Genomic DNA, 16263 nt, shown 5'->3' on the forward strand with positions numbered 1-16263 from the left:
CACCGATCGCATATCGCGAGACATTGCTCCTATTGCATCCGTATACCTACACACCACGGCGAAAATATAGCGGAGAAAATTCGACCGATCATTTCGGAAATCGGGAAAATCGAAAGAAAGGAAAAAAATTGAAAAGTCTTCAGTGCAGGTACGTACGTATATCCTAAAGGACGATTCTGCTTTCATCTTGGCGTAACAGCCGCTCGTTGTAGGTTCAACCGAGCCGAAACAATTAAAATTCTTCGCAGATGTCACACGCTCTGAAATGTCCGGCTGCTGTTAGATGAGCGGCTGGGAATGCAGCGCAGATTTCCGTTTTTAAAAACAAATAAATTCTCATACGCGGCTTTGTATCCTAATGTATACACACCTATATATATATATACATATACACGATATCTATTCTCGTTTCAGCCGACTGTTCTTCGCGGGACGTGCCGGGCATTGGATATAGTTGCCGATACCCTGCACCGGCTACTAACAATAAGAACGTCTTCGGAGCGCCGATGTGAATCCTTGGCGGTCGCCGGATAGGCTTCTACAGCAGGACATTATCGAAACGGTCGGTCGGCTTATGGATCCTTTGACCACGCGCGCACATAAAGATGTCGCGTGGCCACGCTAATGTTTCCTGAATGACTTCACCCCGCCTTCCGCGAAATTTGCAGCCGGGGTAATTATACGCGATGTTATACCGTACCAAACGTAGCTTAATAAATTCGGTTAATCACACCGTATCCTTGAGTGCATTTAAAGGCAGGTATTTCGAAAACCGCAAAATTACGGTCTGAAAAATTTCGGGACTTCCAATTTATACATTTACGTATGTTGTTTTTTTTTTTTCTTCTCTCTCAGGTCCGCTTCTTTATTGTCATTATTCCGCTTCTCATAACCTCGCGGTTATTTCATGCGAACGTCGCGATGCTCATGACTCAAATACCTTGGACGGTGAGTACAGACTCATTGAAACTACGTATGCCCTCTGATAATGTAATTATCCACGAATTACGGGCCTGGGCGATCTCCGATTGTTTTGTCTAATTGGAAAGTCTGTTACAATCTCACCTTTTCTCAGAACCAGAAGAGAAAAACGAGAGATGAATTTCGCCTTGGCGTTATTCACGCTTCATATCGCACACCAGAGGACGTCTATTAACTATACGTGATCTGGCACGAATCGAGCAACGCGCTCGGATTAGTCGAAGTACCCTACGCGAAATGTATTCCCCAAAGTATACCTCTAACAATGAGAATGCGTTGGTACGGTGTAGGGTGCGCGGTCCGTAGTACGCTAATAATTGAATTGAAATTGAATCGAACATGTCACGAGTTACAATTCGATCGAATCCCGTTGCGTTTTGTGGAGAAATGAGATATTTTCTATTCAGAGTACATAAAGGAGGTGGATTTGAAAGAGGAGTTAATACCATTCGGCACACGTGAACCAGAATAATATTCCTCGGGCGGCATGTCAATACCCTCAAGCTCATGTGGTATACTCGCGTATACAGATACGTACAAATATTGTATGCGTTCTCGTACATGAGGTGGTACTAAAACTCTCCTTCGAGTCGATCTTATCATCCGAGTGTAGGAAATATCGCGCGTATGGCGGCGGCTCTATGCTTCGAAAGCAATTTTTCTGATTACGATTGCTTATAAAAGCTTTGATTCTTTGCTGCTACAGATCCGTCATCACGACCTTCAATGGCATGAATGCGAGGGCCACCTATCAAAGCGGAAACTTGAATCAGTTGAGTGAATGGCGATGACGCATGAGTCGATTATGCCTTCTACACGCACAACGCGTAAGTGTCCACCTATTAGACCACATGTGAGCAGCATACTTCGTAACGATAAATGTCCAACTCTTTCTAGTTTATGATCAAAGATTTGCCTCGCCTTTTTATCGCTTCGCATACTCGCTAATTATTTACTCTACATGCGTATAACTGCGGTGATACCGCGTGGTATGCTTTCCTCGATTTGAATCCGATTATTTTATCCCCGTTTCTCCGTAGGACCTAAATGGGCATCATAATTTTGACATTCCGCAACCGCAGTCGCGACGCTTCTGTTTTTTTTTCGTCTAATTTTTTTTTTTTTCATAAAAAACTCTCGACTATTTTGCAGATGCAAAAAGCGGGTGGCATAGCGACGGATACCTATGCTGACCAAAGTTTGCGGTCAGGTTAGCAAATATATTCATTTGTGTTCTAATTTATCACATTTAGCAAGGGAATGTGGTCAGCGGCACCGTTGAGGCGTGATCGTAAAATTCGTGTTTATTGGTACCTCCTGGTATAAAGACACCGTGTGTCTTAAATTTCTTCTTTTTCAACTAGTGTTCGGCTAGTTCAACGCGACACAAATTTCGTAAGTCAATTCGATATATTTATAATTCTACGATGAGAATAAGTGCGAATATATGTACTTCAATCACTACGAGTGGCGTGTACAGAAGGCATGGCTGGAAGCTGTATCGAGTTTCAGTCACAAGTATACGCTAGGGCATACGGTATACATGAATATCATAGCATCGAACGAAGCACGTTTTCGTTAACTTACTTACAATTTTCAACATATATTTATACGGATCGGAAAGCGAGTCTTGCCTGCCAATTGAGCATGCATTATTTCTCAGATGGTACCTAGATCGAGAAACAGCCGAAAAAAAGATAGACAGAGAAAGAACATGCAGCGAGGCACTTTATTCCTTCGCTACCTAGCTTGTCTCTGTAATTTGAACGCAAAGTAATCCAGGTTCTCCTAATTACTATTCTTCAGAAAAAAAAAAAAAAGGATCGCCTTAAATTTCTTCTAATCCTGTTTCGTTATTTCGTGTTTTCTATACCTGCGGCAGAGTTCATCCCCGCGTTGTAGACCGCGCCATGCGACCTTCCCGTTTTCAAAGAGAAAGATGGATTCCAGGTTTGGACCGAGAACTCGACAGAGACGGTTGGCACGGCACGGTTAATTTGCTCGCGGGCGATCTGCTTTGACATCTACCACAGTGGAGCATTCTCAGGGTATCAAATAACAATTTATTTCGAATGGCCTGTATACCATTGGTTGTATTGTGCGCCACTCGGTTCGTTGTTCAGATGGTATCGTTGCTTCTGTGACTACAACGGACTGACGCAAGGAAAGATATATCCTAGCAGGCTAACCAACCCGGCTAACAATTGTGTCGCATTCAGCCCAGGGCTGATCTGCTTGCCCGATAATTTCGACAGAGTTGCAATTTGCTAGATGCGGTTCGTCCGTCCATCCGTTCATTCGTTTCTTCGTGCTGGTACTATACCATTTCACAATGCGACAATACGATTGTTTCTTTGTTCCAGCTTCTCTATGCAGCTGCTTTTATATTTTCTTTACCTCAGTTCCCTCATAAATATATATATATATATATATATATATATATACACATGTATATATGTATATCTTACATACCGAGATGCGCGGACGTGCCGTGATCTGATAGTCTTGTAATCCATCCCGATTGAGAAGTCCTTGAGGAGACGTACCCCAACCTTTTCCTCGGGAGCTGAATAGCTTCTGACTATTTATAATTCTTACCAACACCGGACGAAAATCTTACTACCGGATCGAAGAATTACAAAGAATTCTCTCGAACTAGGGTAGATGAGTAGGTAGGTAGCTACCCACGTTTCTCTTACTTTTCATGAATAAAAAACTGTTTCGTATACATTTAACGGCGGAAAATCGTTCTCACATTCTCCATCAATCCATGCGTTTGCCTCTCTTATTTCGAATGATTGTAATAAAAAAAAGTCGCTCCCTCGCGAGGCCATTGGCGGAAAATGAAATTGTGTGAAAGAATAAGAAAATGAAAACGACAGGAAGTATCATTTTGTAACTGGGAAAAGAAAGATTCCAACGATCGGGATCCGGATCCCCAAATTCGAACCACTTCGGATATCTGTGCGACTTTCTTCCCTTTCTCGATAGAATCAGACGGCCGGATTATACGAGACTCAAGTTCGAGTTCCCATTGGTATTTATCGTTGTGACAGCTAGTTTCTCGTTTGTAAGGGATACCCCTGCACCTCGTGGCACCGGACGGCGCGCGTAATCGTTCGAGAGATAAAAACAGAGGCGCGATGGCGCTATCGCGGGTAAATCTGGATTACGAGTGGTAATTAGCCATAGCCATGCCACCTGTCCGTTCGTCTGTCGGTTCGTCCTCCGCAGCAACGATGAACTGAAACGAACCGCCCATTCAACGTCGGGGGAAATGCCGTAAAAATGGACTCTCATTCCTTCGTGCTGATCCTCGCGGTTCAATCCACTCCGGTTCACTTCGTTTCACTTCAACTAACTCGAATTCACGCTGTAGCGTATCCTTTACAGGTATGTGCGTATATGCGTACTCCGGAGAGCCCCACTTTTATACGAGACGGTTTGATTTGTGATAAATGTTCAAACGGAAGGTTAATTCAACGCCTCGAGTGCGTTGCTATAGCTAGAGAAAAACGAATGCAAAAATATACGAATAAATAGAGAAATAAATTGTCCCTTTAGGTATTTGATTTGTTCTCATGTACGAAAACAACTTTAGTCAGATACTGTAGCGAGTGCCAAAAAATTTTAAAGCGGAGTTATCTTTGGTTCATGGCATCAAAGTCAGACGACTGGCACCATCGACAATAGTCTCCGTCAGATCGGAACCATTTTCGAATAGCAAAATAGAAGTTTTCATGGGCTTGCGATAATTTTATTAGTATATCCGCTGTTTCAGAATTACACGATGACGAGGGAGTATTGAAATTCGATCTTGGGAATAAGTTTGGCGACATTTGCCTCGAGGAACGGACAGAAAATCTGTGATGAAAATGGATAGTAAAAACTTTCCTTTTACACGCGGTTAATTCGTCAGAGCCCCGGTTGAGAATGGGCTTAAGAAGAATTAACCATTCGAATAAAAATGAAATAAAGTTTTAAACAGTGATGACACTAATTCTAGGTGTCCGAGGTCAACTCGAGATGGTGCAGAACTTTGCTAATTCTTTTAGCAGACTAGCCCTCCGGGGACGTCGTAGGAGCGGCAGAAGCTGACTTGCTAATGTAGTCAGAACGTGCCGGGCCACAAGCTCATTAAAAACAATCATAAACACGTGAGCGGTGTGCGTTCCTGAAGCCGCTCTGTGACTCGGTGGTTAAGGGCCGACGACGTACGCGATGCTCTGCACACCTCCGACTTCTTGGCGGAGTCACTTCGCCGAGACTTTTTATTCTCCCGCCCCTCGACAACGGATAGGTATGAGGTACCGAACTCATCGCGGTCTTCGTTGTACACGCTGACAGTTTTTCGAATCTTCTTTATTTCATCACACGTGATTGTCGGTCAATTTTACCTCCTCTGAGGGGTGAGGTGTTGTCATTCGTCGAAATCATGGAAATCTGACGCGGTGACGTCGGAATTGTCAATGAAACAACAGTTTTTATTATTTCCGGTCCTTTTCATCCCTCCCTCGCGACAGGGTTATTATGAAAAGTGAAAACCGGTGTCGAGGTGAACGCAGTCCTGTAGTTCCGAACATCAGGAACGGCCGACTACGACGACGGATGAACGCGTCGAATACAGTTGAATGGGTTGTACGTGTCTCTTTGCCTAACCCTGGAAGCAGGACGGGGTGTGTGGTCCAAAGCCAGTCATACGCTCTTCCTTTCTTCGCGACCGCTGCTTCTACTACGGTATAAAACACCGAGACGTGTACACGACTTATATAATCTGCCTCTAAAAAGCATCGGTTTCCCTACCATTCCGATTCCGTCCTACAGCATTCCGGAACTCGTGACCCCTTCCCGACTGCAGTCTGGAAAGTTACAGTGCAGATTCATACTTTATTTTCATCAGAAACTCGTATCCGACTAAATACTTGCTGCCAACAATACAAGTTCCATCGGTTATGGTATAGGTATGAGTGTCAGCGGTTAGGAAGCCCTTCGTTTGGAATACAGTTTTTGCGCGGAAGCCCCAGCAATTCAAGCAAAGGTACGTCGAGTGACAAGTTTGAAAAATTTATTTGTTCTGAAGTTTTTGTTCGACGATCATTGGTATCGGCAACGAGGGGTGGAGAAGTCGGAAACTGCGGGGTGAACGTACTTTTGAAAATGATTCATGAATACAAGGCCGGATTATGTAGGGAAAACAATTGGGTCGAGTCAACAGCTAACTCAGGGACGTAGACTAAATTGACAATATTCATTATTCACCTTAGCGGCAAACATTTGTCTCAATGAAATTGTGATGATGCCGACAATTTATTGGCGGAAGCTGTAGCTCATCAGGGCTTAGGTTTGCCCAAGAGGGTAGTAGCGGTAGCATCAACAACGGTACTCACGATTGGCTGGTTCGCCCTACCGCGGAAGGTTAAGACCTTCAACTACACCCTTTACGCATATTTGGGTATCACATCGCAAATACTATGGCAACGCGCAAATACGTGAGTAGCGCAAATAATTAACGAGGATGCGAAAGGCTTATTGACGTTTTAATACAGCGCAAATTAATATTCGGAAGATCGATCACCTCGCGGAGTTTACGTGCGGCCGAGAATCGTTCACTCTCAAAAAAGTTCGCCGAAAATGAGCTCCAACCGTACTCCATATGTTCTAAGGTGAATTGTATAGTTAAACCTTCACACAATTTAACAAATAATGAAATGTATTGTCAACATTTTGAGACGTTAAATCATTAGGTGTAACATCTGAAGGGCCTACTTGTTATGCCTAATGGTATTTGCTATCCGATCATAATTGTAAATTTCGATGAAATTGTGTCACGTTAATATGTGTCATTTACATGTATCTACTGATTCCTATTTGGCATGCCGAACCCAATGTCATACTAAAATTTCAAAGGAATCGGAGGTTCGGGGGTTTAATTGTACAATTACCGTTGTAAGTTTCAGGAACAGGAAAGAAATCGGTATCTTATTTTGCGTAGTCATATAACTGACAGAATCTGTGGCGGAGACAAATTTTATTCGTTACGTAATATATGTACATGTTATTATCGATCGATTTCGAGTGTCATAACACGTGTCGTATTTTGATCTCAATGCGGAGACACTTTCGGCCTGATAATAGAAAGCTGTTCGGTTGAGTTGCTATTATTATTAACGTTACATAAGCGAACTATTTTACGGTATGTGACCTCGGAGGTGCGTGACTCAGCCGTCATCACATTAGCTTGTATGCTTTCGAGTAGGAACGGCATTGTAGAGCAGCTGACTATTTGATTTTTATTTCAACCTTTCCATCTTATTTTATTTTTTCTCGAAGACTGCTCGGAAACTCCGATCCAGCTACGGAGCTAGCGAATTTCGCGACTGTCGGTTACGGCCCGGTTACGGACATATGAGAAACAGCGAAGGAAACAGCTGTTGCGAGTAATGGATTTTTATTATTTAAAAGTCTTTTGGTACGTTTGCAAACACGCGGGATCTTAATCCACGGGTTATGTGCAGCCACGCGTATACACCGACCAAATCTCAACTCGCCGTCAGTCAAAAGTCGAGTCGAACTGAAAGCGAACCCCGTATGTTCTTTGCTTGCTTTGTGTTTTATTCATGGACTGTGGAAGTTCTACATTGGGTAGACCGTATCTGCATTAGCAGACATCAATTTTAGTCTGGGTATATAGACGGTATAGGAGCCTTTTGTGAATATGACGACCTCTTTATATTTTTATCACCCCGTTGAACTTTGCCGAGGGGTAGAGACGGGCTGGCTGGCTGGTGGATGGCATTCGGTATTCCGATACGTCGATATCAATTGATAGTCTCTTATTTCGGATAACGTTACACAACAGCTATTTGTTATAGACGAAACTGCTGGTACACCGAAGTTACGTTCTTCGGATATTCGGATCGAAGAGCTTCAATTGCAAACTGATGAATATTCGACGGAATACCGCGTGATTCTATTCATTGAGAGATTCGGCAGAGGTCTCGCGCCAATTTAGATTACTTGCCTCGTTTACGAAAAGAATCTCTCTCACGATCGAGGCGTCATGAAAACGATCTCGTTAAAGGTTCAATATATATCCATGGTTGAAGTAAAAGTCCAACATGAACTCATATTTTTAAGACATCGTGGGTATTATGTTTTACTTGGCAATTTGAACTTAACTCAAGGGAAGTTACCGTCAACGACAAATATCTGAATTAACTTTCATACCTTGAGCCGAATCACCCCTCTAATGTCAACAAGTGCCGAATGTTAAAAGTTTAGTTAGTCAACTCGGAAGACTTTGGTGCCGGCAATCAACCGTGCGACTGTTTGGTATATCTTAGGGTGGACTATAACTTTGTCGGATGCATGATCCTTGCTTGTAGTTTTCACGTGAAAACGGGAATCCTCTATCGCTTCATGCCTACCGGTTACTGGTTGGGGAACATCGGTGAGTCTACTAAGGTATCTTACCCTTGGGGCTTGTGCATCAAACCGAACGTACAATACAAGCATAGAAATACCTATCCGGTGAAATGAGTATGCAATACTATACAAGCTCGGGTATAATAATATCATATACATACAGGCGGTGGGGTTTAAACTTACGCCATCTGACGGTCTGACTCTATCCCCCTTCACCCTCCTCCTTGCCAGAGTTGGCGCCCCCAACCCCCCCCCCCCCCCCCCCCCCCCCGAACCTTTACCATGTATCCTAATTTGTAGAGCCCAACTTGTTGATAATTAACCAAGTTCTCTCGAACTGCGCCTGTACAGAACTGGAAAACTGTGAACCAAGTCCCAGTCAAGTATCTCCATTACGGTGACGCACACCCTCAGGTATACGTATATATACGTATAAACCTTAACGTATACCGCGTTCGAATGACGTTGGGATAATAACTGTATTGCAAGGGTTACGCGGATAAATTTAACTTGGCAAAAGACCACCCATTCATATACGGCATACACCCTGAGGAGCTATGAAATTCCTACCGACAAAACTGATCCAGATTTATCGCCTCCGCTGCCATAAAGACAAGTGTTACAGTTAACGATATGGACACTTTGGTACTACAAACAAAATTAAAACTTATATTTCAAAGTCCTACTGTACATTCGTGGACGTAAAAAACAGAGAAATAAAAAGAGAGTGCGTTGTGCAACCCACAATCCACTACGTCACACGGAGGCTCGGACAGCGTATATAACGTAGATTAGCGGTCGGTATTATCCCGGAATGTATAGTATGGAGAATACATAACAAATGTCAGATCAAAGAAACGTGAACGAGTCCGTATAAATGTTGCAACTGTTACTGTATAATGTAACCAACGAGCTATTCATTTGATAGCAAAAGTGCGCCGAGACTCCCTGCGAGTAGAGGTGATTCGCGCGCGCGGTTGTTTGAGGTACCACGGCCAATTAGACCCGGCTTCGTACTTCTTTTAATGACACTTAATCGTTCAATTAGCTTGCACAAAGTTTTGAGTCGTGGAGCCCACCCTTTGACGGAAATAAATACCGAGTTTTCACAGCTATCCGCAATTGTCGCTACAGCCCTCAATTTCGTACGCGGGACAAAAGACAACATCTTAAAATACGTGGTCGAAATACGCAAATATAATTTTCTGTACGAATGCTTGTTTATCTTACCTTTCCTTTCAGATATTTCAGATACGACTCAAGTACGATATCACTGAAATAGTATTATACAGATTATGGGCTACGCCCCCGCACGCCAACCTCATTCCACGATAGCTTCACTTGTATGTACAGGGTGGACCTGAATGTTGTGTCTTTTTTTTTTTTTTTTTTATTGTTCGAAAAATTTCTCCTCGTCGAGAAGAACAAAAGTCTCTGGGGGATCATAGGTCAAAGCTGCGATCTTCAAGGCGGAAAAACAGCTCGAAAACGAGAAAATCTTTAAAATTATCTATTTTTGAATATTTTTTGAACGGGCACGGAATAGAATACAAGTTTTCATAGATCTCCAGTGATCTCGAGCGGGAGATTCACCTGGCAAAGCGACGACACAATATTTAGTTCCACCCTGTACACGTCCTGAGTTATTCTATACAACGTTTTCAGTGTATACCTTTCTGTGTATTAAACAATCCCCGAATTATGAATCTTGAAATAAATGTCCTCAACATGGCGGTGGCATTTCAGAATATATTTTTAGATATGCTTTTCATTGTCGTAAGATTTTTTTTCAGAGAGAGACTTTAGTGAAATCGATACGCAGCTCTTGTATTTCTTCAGTCAGATCAGATTTCTCGGTGAATCGATAGTTAATATTTTAGTTCAAATATAAAAGTGATGAAAAGTTTATGGAAACCGTTTGATTTCGCACCCTTCCGTTGATCCGTAATAAATGTGGAATATGATCGGTTACGCAAAATTTGAACAATCTGAAGCGTACAATGCGGAACAAATAAGCTCCACCGGGACGAATTATAAAGAACAGAATCTGTGCTCCGGGCATCGGTCATGACGATCTACCTCACACCTATCTAGATCTTCATCTCGGAGTGCACAGACCTATGAACACGGAAGGGATCAATATGGCCGCTGAACCGGAAGTGGGTAGCGGTAAGTAGCAAGTATAATATGAAAAAGAAATTTCGTCCATCCTTTTTTTTTTTTTTTTTTTTTTGAATAAACGAATGACGAATCGCGTTCCTTCGTTGGACTACCGCGTTCGTTTCTCGCTGGCTGTTGATTGGCGGGTCGTGTAGCTTATCTGAATCTCACGAGAAAAGAGCTCACTTCCGGTAATTATCTCAGAAAAATGGCTGATCATGGCAGTACGTTTTAATTTACCTCCGTATTGTTTCTTTCATGAAACGATCGTTAACTTTTCGTAGGGCTGCACCGTCGGCCGAACACGATTATAGTATAAAAACACTATCATTCATAGACCAAGTTCGAATTAAGTTGTTTTCTGTAATTATTGCCAGTCTTTCCTTTTCTTCTCTTTATTTATTCTAACTTTGATGTTTTTTTTTTTTTTTTTCATTCCATCGAACGACCTCACTAATTATCAACTAGAATACATACAAGCAGTCTTTCATCGCCTGAAAACTAAAATATGATATTTCATTCAAAAAATTCAACCGATCTGCGTCGGGGTCTTGGTAATTTAATACCGAGTAATTTATCATATCATCGCACAACGGACTCCTCCCTCTCGTTTTCTTTATAGATTCCGGATGTCCGGGAGCTCCGTCACCTCCATATAAACAGATAATAGATCGGCTTATGGACTATGTACGTACACCTATACATTAACACGGCTGCCATCGGGTTGTATATAGGTATATACTCATAGGTGGCTACCCTCGGGCTAATACCTGCGCTACGGAAGGCGAGGGTGATAATTAAGAATGACGTTGATTCGCCGATAGTAGATTTCGCGCACGACGGACGGAGGTGTGTATTCTCCTTATAGTTGATCGGTGCAGTACCTATGGGTCACGTCCGTGTCGGAATCAACGCACACAAATAAGAATTTTATCCAACTAAACTCATGCATACGTATATATATGCGGTACCGATTTCACATGTACGTTCACGATGTGCTCGCCTCTCGCGTGCCTTCGAATCCGTGTGAGTCTACATCTTCTCGTATATCTATGTATATATATATACATCGTATGTACGTACATCGCCAAGTTTCGTCTCACGGAGCTGCTGCCGTAGAATTGGCTAAGATTTATCAGCTCTCGTGATCCTAAACTCCCTTCAAAATGCTACACGCTGTAGCAACGCCGCACTGCAGCTCTCCGAGTCGAGTCTCCGGGACTAACGAGGAGCTACTACCGTTCTGCATTGACCATTTTGAGGACGTAAAATACACGCGGTTCTCTTGCAGTATTCGCACAGAGATTTTTATCGAGGTTCAGTTGTAACCCTTTTTTCCGCGTCGCTGCTCGACTTTTTTTTTTATTTTTACTGTACCCCTATTTTCTTTATTCTATTATATTTCATTTCCATCACTGGAGGGTATTCGTCGGTATGAAATTGTACTACTGTCGACGCGTAAAGTTTAGAGATCTCAGTTTATAGGTTCATAACTACGATGAAAGAAATGATGGAGCAGATATTCAAATAAGGTTCGAATGCTAGGGGTCTCCGTTTGATGACTCATTTCCGAATTTCGAGAGAAAAAAAAAACACACACCGACGGTTACGACGACCACCGAAAGGTCGAAAAAATTTAAAAAAATTCAAAGATGTAAGATTTCTCAAAAGGATCCCGTTAGAAAGTTTCAATAATATTGAAAAACATGGTGCCCAGGTGCACCGAAGTACAAAGGGGCGGTTTCGGAAACGGTTTAAGCTAAACGGATCAACGTGGGCTGAAAATTTGCAGAAGAACATACACTGAGGGCTCTGAACTTCACGTGATCTCGATGTAACTTTTTGCACGATTAGCGGAAATTCAATCGCGTCGATTGACCCAAACGCTTTGGTTTCTCTGATTAGCTTGTGTTGTAAGTCGTAAAAATCACTACGCTGAGTCGCGTACCTATACATAATAAACGTACAAACACACGTACGGTACGAGTGACCCCAGTCGCTCGTAAATCCTTGTCAAGTTGCTCGAATAATTTCCCTTGTCTAGTCAAAGCAAACACTAGACTTAAACGGTTTGTTTTCTTAACCGCCACGCAAAAGAGACGTATAATTCGTCCCTTATCCGAAAAATATTTGTTTTTTTTTTTTTTTTTTCTCTACCGCGTAACGAGCGACTCGAATTCATCGCGTATTAGATATGAATCGAGTCACGAAATCGATTAATTACCGATATAATACGTATGGTCGTCAAACGCACTCGATGCTCAAGAGAGAACTTCTAACTCTAATACCCCGTGCAACTCGAAAAAACATTTTTGTCGAAAATAAGTGAGTAAACGGATGAATGTGTACAGTTCGTGACATCGAGAATCACTTACAAGCATTGCGCCTACACTGGGGAGAATTTGAGGGCAGATATGGGAAAAAGATATTCCTCGAGGCAACGAAGTACTCGGCTGTGTAAACTGTTTTCGCGTGGGATTTTTTTTTTTTAAGCTTTCATTCATTCTCCTCCAGAAACCTAATCGAAATTTCTTTGTACTATGGTATTTGGGTAATTTTTCAGTGGTAGTAGCTGGCCAAGAGTAAAACGGTAATGCTGATTCGGTATGAAGATTCTTTTCGGTACGCTCGAATTACACCAATATTCAGAGTGGTTACGTCCGTAGTTTGGATGTATATTAAGACCGATAATTCGGAAACTCTGAATATATCTGCGAACTCGAGGTTTCCAACTTCCGTGGATCTTCTATCCCGATTGTGAAGTATTTATAAATAGATGTACCTATATTGCATATATTTTTGTTCGATCGTCGTGGGTTTATCGAGCACGACTACGAGCAACCTCGTGCTGGGCCAGGCGTGATGACGATCCAGGTTCCCAATAGGTCGTAGGTCACGTGCCAGCCCCTTTGGGGCTCGAAGTTGCTCTTGTCGCCCAGCGCCCTCGAGGTTAAGTGGCGATCGGCAAACTTTTATAATTGTTTTAACCGATGTGAGATCGTCATTTGCCGATTGGTTGACGGGCAGCTCTCGCCGGGCTGCGCGTCCCATCCGAAGAAGCAATTACTTTGCATAGCCATCCGCGATGAAGCGGACGGTAATCGACCTCCGGTGACCGCGTCGTGAACCGTCCCAAACTCTTCGTATATCGAACAGTATTTCACAGTAATGTGAACGTCAGCTTTCTAAAACCGTTTCATACTTCAACGATACACCCGAGCGGCTCAATTCCAATAATTCCTGCGTATATCCCGTTACGCAAACAAACCACCTGCACTTCGGTTTATTCGGCGATCATCGTGCGGATACGCGAGAGGCGTTTAATTGCCAGCGTGGCTCCGCAATCTGGACTTTTATCTCGAGTTACGATATGCTACCCCGTCAACCGCACCGCAGCTTGCGAGGTGCAGCGTCTGCTATTCGCTGCCTTCCGCCTCTGCTTCTGCCGCTGCTGCATGCAACGCACGTGATTGTCAACGGTGTCGGTGACGACAACGTCGCGAATATATTATACCGATCAGTGATTAAAATTCGAACCCCGGCTTTTCACGAAAAATAAATGTCGCCGCGAATTTGTTCTCTCATTTCGTTTGTTCACTCAGATTCTTCAAACTGAAAATTTCCCGGTCTGGATTATCTAGCAGAGCTCCGGATTTTCAGAACTTGTCTCTTCGAAATTCGTTTTGGATGATTGTTTTTATATACAATGGATTGTCCGAGCAACTGTGGCTCGAGCAGCTTTAGCGATAATGCAGGAACGCTGTTCCTCACGTTTCGAAGGACTCGATTAATCCCCATCGTGTAATACGGACTTCAGGCGTTCGATTCTTTCCACGGTGGATCGCCTGCACCGGGGGTATATCTATCCAATCGGACGGGTGGTGCGCCTCGCGCTTCGTGACTTCGCCATTACCGCTTGGATGGATGCATTATCTTGGCAACAGGTAATTGGTCCGCAAATTTTGCAATCCACCATTAGAATTTCATACCGTACCGCATAGAAGTACGTACCGCATTTTTATACTTCAATCGATAGCTGTGCGCTGCAGGATCACCCGCGGAAGATCAAATAATTATACTTTCCATTCGCCTCTATATAAAAAAAAAAACCCGGAAGGAGGTATGCCAGGTGCGAAAAGAAACATTCAAGTTCAAAGGCCGCGAAGGAATATTCAATTGTGGGCGTAAAGACGTCGAAAAATGAGACCCCCGAATTTCATTTTTACGTCGTCGGAGCGACTTTTATGCGGTGTTACGCAATCTCAAGCGATCGTTTTACGCACGTTCACGGACGCTGGAATGAATTAAAGTTGGAAGTCTGATAAAAATATTCCTCAGCAATGTGGCATATTGAAGATATTCTTCCGCGGTGCCGCATGCCAGGGCAAGCGGTCTCGCACCGAGCATTCAAATATCGCTGGATGCGCCCAGGAGATATATCCGCGCATCGCTTTACGCCGAGTGGTTTCAAACTGCTATTACAACACCACTTTGACCAAGTCTCTGAAATACCGCGTTTTATATCGTTGCCGAGTTCCCCGATGAGAAAACTTTGCTTAAAGAATTAATGCACCGGAGGAATGGAGCTGTCAGCCGAGCTCCGTTGTCAGGAGACCGCAAACATCGCCTACCGACAAACCGACGTATAGTTACGCACAGTTCGCTGCAGTTTGACCACCGTCGCAAATCTCGAAGGACCTCAGCGTACGGACGCTTGCGACTACGGCGTGCGTCGCCACGGCCACTTTTCACCCACCTTATAATGATCGGCGAACTGCGTTGCTCTCTCACATCGGGGAACAGCTGATTCGCCGTTGCTTAATCTAAACGTCTCGTGAAAACAGCAAAAAAAAAAAAACCACGCGACCGCGTACCTCGGAAAGATTTACCATGAAAACAATCCATGGAGGAGTCAATCCAACGTACCGACGATATATCGCTGATGAAATTCTTTATCGTCAAAAACTGGGGGGAGGGGGGGAGAGCATTACCGCGATGAACAGCGGATGGATATATCCATACGTTACTCCGTTGCTGATTGTGAGATGTGCTTTCGGACGACTATTTATTTATAGACGGACATGTGGTACAGGCGGTTTGAGTGTAATATACACATCGGAAGCGTTATCCTACGAGTACGCTGCTATAGGAAATTTCAAATGCACGCCTACCATCGATATAGGTATGACAGCAAGTTGGGAAATTGGTTGTTTGATACACAGCCGAGTCCCCTCCCCTCGAAAAACCCTTTAGTCCCGTACCGTGCGGTGAACGCGAGAAGCCCTCCTTCCCAACTTTCGTGTGGTGCGTACCTACGTAGATATATTCAAATGTGTATAAACGCAACTTTCACAACCGAATTTTCACTCGACCAATATAACGAACAAGCGTCGAACGATCTTACTCCAAAAGTCTAACGAACGATTCTGAATTACGTCTCGCCAGCTAACTCTAACGTAAGCTCAAACGAACAATGAAACGACCTTGAATGCTTACCATCAAATGAGGTCAATCTCTATATCGACCCGTTTGATTGAACCTACTTATTTAATCGTATAAGTTTGGGGATCGGGTATCGCCAGCGTGTAATACAATCTACGCGACAGACCAGATGCTACCGTCACGAGTACTAAGTGTGAATTATTAGCACTTGTAATCCGACTCCAGCTAGCTTATAACCGTTTCTTTCTCAAATGA

The 16263-nt window shown here is 43.3% G+C and overlaps 1 long non-coding RNA gene across 1 annotated transcript; it reads right to left on the reverse strand.

Moving 5' to 3' along the window:
- Nucleotides 1-4736: 4736 nt before the first annotated feature.
- On the reverse strand, nucleotides 4737-15969 carry LOC125499706. The gene is made up of 3 exons (XR_007276669.1): nucleotides 15738-15969; nucleotides 5785-5840; nucleotides 4737-5713 (listed from the first exon to the last, which is right to left on the reverse strand). It is a non-coding gene; the product is annotated as an uncharacterized LOC125499706 (long non-coding RNA).
- Nucleotides 15970-16263: the final 294 nt, after the last annotated feature.

Source organism: Athalia rosae, chromosome 1 (assembly GCF_917208135.1).
Source record: "Athalia rosae chromosome 1, iyAthRosa1.1, whole genome shotgun sequence".
NCBI classification, from domain to species: Eukaryota; Metazoa; Arthropoda; class Insecta; order Hymenoptera; family Athaliidae; genus Athalia; species Athalia rosae.